The following is a 4242-nucleotide window of genomic DNA, read 5'->3' as shown; positions in this document are numbered from 1 at the left end:
TTCCCTAAGAGGTTCTACATCATTCTAGAAGACTCCACACAATTCTACAATATTCAAGAGTAATCTACAAAGGACTAGGAGACTCTAGAAGGTTAGGGAATTCTCTAGAAAAATCTAGGTGGTGACATTCTCCCCCACCTAGCTTCGCGACGTTCTCGGCGTGGTATCTTCATGGAACCTTCGGATGTGATCTTCAAACTGCCACAATGACTCTTTTGGTTCCCAAGTTGTCTCACTTTCGGGCAATCCCTTCCACTTGATCAAGTATTCTTGGCGTGGCTTTTGACTCTTTCGCCTGATGACACGGTCCGCCAAGATTTCTTCTACTTCTTTGTCAAAAGTGATAGTTATGCCCAATGGTCCACGCTTAGACTCTCCTCGTGTTGGCTCCTCTTCATCACCATGGTAAGGCTTCAAACAGCTGACATGGAAGACTGGATGAAGCTTGAACTTGGAGGGTAAGTCTAGCTTGTAGGAGACCTTCCCTATTTTCTTGATGATTGGGAATGGTCCCTCGTAACGTCGTACAAGCCCCTTGTGTAGTTTTCTTGTGAACTTGTGTTGGCTCGACAAGATCTTTACTAACACCAAGTCGCCTATACAATATTCCGCGTGCCTCCTTTTCTGGTCAGCCCACTTCTTCATCTTCTTGGTTGCTTTGTTTAAGTAGGAACGGGTCACATCCAATTGTTCGTTCCAAGACTTAGCAACCTTGAAGGCTGTTGGACAATTCTCCGCATAGCTTGTCTCCAATGACTGGGGAGTAAGTGGTTGTTGCCCCATTACAATCTCAAATGGGCTTTTGTTTGTGGATTCACTCCTTTGTAAATTATAGGAGAATTGAGTGACATCCAATAACCTAGCCCAATCGGATTGGTTGGCACTTACAAAGTGCCTCAAGTATAGCTCCAACAAGGCATTCACCCTCTCAGTTTGCCCATCTGATTGTGGGTGAAAGCTGGTAGAGAAATGTAGGGCAGATCCCATGAGTTTGAATAGTCCTGACTAGAATTTTCCTGTGAAGCGAGAATCCCGATCACTAATGATGCTCTGTGGTAAGCCCCAATACTTCACCACATGCTTGAAAAATAATTTTGCAGTTTCTTCAGCTGAGCAATCCTTAGGGGCCGCTATGAAGGTGGCATACTTGGAGAATCGGTCTACCACCATAATGATAGTACCGCACCCTTCGGATTTAGGTAGAGCCACTATGAAATCCATGCTCACACTTTCCCATGGATGAGAAGGAATGGGTAGTGGTTCTAATAATCCTGCAGGACTTCGATTCTCCACCTTATCTTGTTGACACACAAGACAAGTCTTCACGTAGAGTTCTACCTCATCTCTCAATTGAGGCCAATAGTAGGAAGCTTCCAGCAAAGCTCGAGTACGTCGTTGGCCCGGATGTCCAGCCCACAAGGAATCGTGGCATTCCTTGATAAGGTTCCTCCGTAGGTTTTTCCACTTTGGAACATAGATTCGCCTCCTGATGGTGTAGAGAAGACTGTCCTTTACCCAGAATCTTTTAGTTTTCCCCTCCTTAGCCATGTTTACCAAGTTCTTGGCTAAGGGATCATGCTCCATGCCTTCACAGATTATATCAAGTAGCTCACCTCGAAATTGAGTGATAGCAGAAAGTTCACCATTCCTACTTAGTGCATCAGCAACAAGTTGGCCTTCCCGGGTTTGTACTCCAAGACAAAGTCAAATTTTGCCAAGAAGTCTTGCCACCTAGCTTGCTTTGGGCTTAGTTTTTTCTGACTTTGGAAGTAACTAGTGGCAATGTTATCTGTCTTGACCACAAAATGGGAGCGAAGCAAATAGTGTCGCCAAACTCTGAGGCAGTGAATGATAGCCGTCATCTCCTTCTCTTATACAGTGTATCTTCTTTCAGTCTCATTGAGTTTGCGACTTTCATATGCTATGGGATGTCCCTCTTGCATGAGAACTCCCCGTATGGCAAAATCTGATGCATCTGATTGTACCTCAAAAGGCTTGGTACAATCGGGTAGGGCCAAGACCGGTTCCTCCGTGATGGCTGTCTTCAGATCGTCAAAGGCTTCTTGACACCTTGATATCCACTCCCATGCCCTGTTTTTCTTGAGCAACTCGGTGAGGGGGGATGCTCTTGTGGAGTATCCCTTTATGAATCTCCTATAATAGTTGACAAGCCCAAGGAAGGATCGAAGCTCGGTAACCTTAGTGGGAGGCTCCCACTTCTTGATTGCCTCAATTTTCCCCTCTTCCATGCTGAGTTTTCCACCTTAGATTTTGTGGCCAAGGAAATGGATTTCAGTTAGTGCAAATGAGCACTTCTCCTTCTTGACATAGAGTTGGTTTTCTTTAAGACACGGAAAACAACCCTTAAATGCTCCACATGTTCTTCAAGAATAGAACTATAGATGACGATATCATCTAAATAGACTACCACAAATTGATCAAGATAGGGATGGAAGATCTTGTTCATGAGAGTGCAGAAGATGGCTAGGGCATTTGTGAGGCCAAAGGGCATCACTAGGAACTCGTAGGCTCCATAGCGAGTTACACAAGTTGTCTTTGCTTCATCCCCTTCCGTAATCCTCACTTGATAATACCCTGATCTTAGATCAAGCTTGGAGAAGTATTTTGCATGGCCCAATTGATCAAATAAATCAGCAATTAAAGGAATATGATACTTATTTTTAATGGTTACCTTATTTAGAGCTCGATAGTCGATGCACAGTCGCAAAGACCCATCATGTTTCTTTTGGAACAACACAGGTGCCCCATATGGTGCCTTGGAGGGTTGGATGAATCCGGCATCAAGTAACTCCTTAAGTTGCCTCCTTAATTCTTCAAGCTCTGGAGGTGACATGCGATAAGGGGCTTTGGCGGGTGGTTTGGCGCCGGGTTCCAACTTGATCTGATGATCCACCTCTCTCCTAGGTGCTAGTTGCTTGGGCAATTCCGGGGGCATGACATCCTCATAGTCCCTGAGGACCCTTTGGATTTCCTTGGGTGGAGGGGAGGAAATCTTCACTTCACCTTTCTCCATAGAAGCCAAGTAAGACACCTCGCCCTTCTTCCATCCTTTCTTGGATTGCATGGCGGATAGAAGTTGGGTGGTGTTTGGCTTGGACACGGTGGGTACCATGCATGGACTGCCTTCTAAGATGCACACTGAGTTATAATGGGGAAGAGACACTACATTGAACTGTCTAAAAAATTCTATCCCCAATACGATGTTGAAGTCATCCATAGGAACGACAGAGAAATCCACCGTACCTTTCCAAGTTCTAAGTTGTAGCTCCACCCCATGAGCTACACCATTAAGGGGTTTGGCCTCAGGATTCACGGTCTTCAGCCATCCTTGACCCTTCTTAAGAAGAATCCCTAGCCGTGTGGCCTCTTCCTTCTTAATGAAGTTGTGAGAAGCTCCTGAGTCGACCATGGCATGACTCTTATTCCCATTGACGAGTACCTCTACAAACATCAAAGATCCATCCTTAGTGGTTGGCTTTGTGCTTGCCTTGAGGGAGTCGAGAAGTTGTAGACACCCCAGGTGCGACTTCTCTTGAACTTCATTCTCTTCCAACATGGCATTGAGGGCCTTCCTCTTGGGACAATCCGTAGCCAATGGGGTCCGTCACATGTGAAACAAGCATCCTTTGGCTTCTTGTCTTTGGAGTGGTCTTTCTTGCACTCCTTTGATGTTGAAGGCTTGTCTCCACGGTCTTTGTACTGTGGGGGCTTGAATCTCTTCACTCCCTCACCCTTAGTGTGATTATCCTTTGAAGACTTGGGTTTTGAAGAGTTGTTACTCTTATGATACTCAAATTCTTCTAAGGTTTCTGCCACTGTTAGGGCGGTGGAGATGTCGTTGACCCCACGACGCTTGAGTTCTTGAGCCACCCAAGACTTGAGACCATCTATAAAGTTGAAGAGGAGATCTTCTTCACTCATGTTTGTGATTTGAAGCATGAGGGCAGAAAATTCCTCAACATAGTTGCGGATAGAAGAGGTGTGCTTCAACTCCTTCATTCTCTTTCGTGCATTGATAGCCACATTTTCAGGATAGAATTGCCTATTGAGTTCACGCTTGAACTCTTCCCAAGAGTCAATAGTGCACGTACCCTTCTCTATCTCACTATGCTTACGACGCCACCAAGTACCAGCAAGATTAGTAAGGTAGAGAGAGGCAGTACGTACCTTGACATGCTCGTCTTGCATGTTCAAAGCTTCAAAGTAGCGCTCCATGTGCCA

The sequence above is a fragment of the Carya illinoinensis genome, chromosome 15 (assembly GCF_018687715.1).
Source record: "Carya illinoinensis cultivar Pawnee chromosome 15, C.illinoinensisPawnee_v1, whole genome shotgun sequence".
NCBI classification, from domain to species: Eukaryota; Viridiplantae; Streptophyta; class Magnoliopsida; order Fagales; family Juglandaceae; genus Carya; species Carya illinoinensis.
This window is presented reverse-complemented; position numbering follows the sequence as displayed.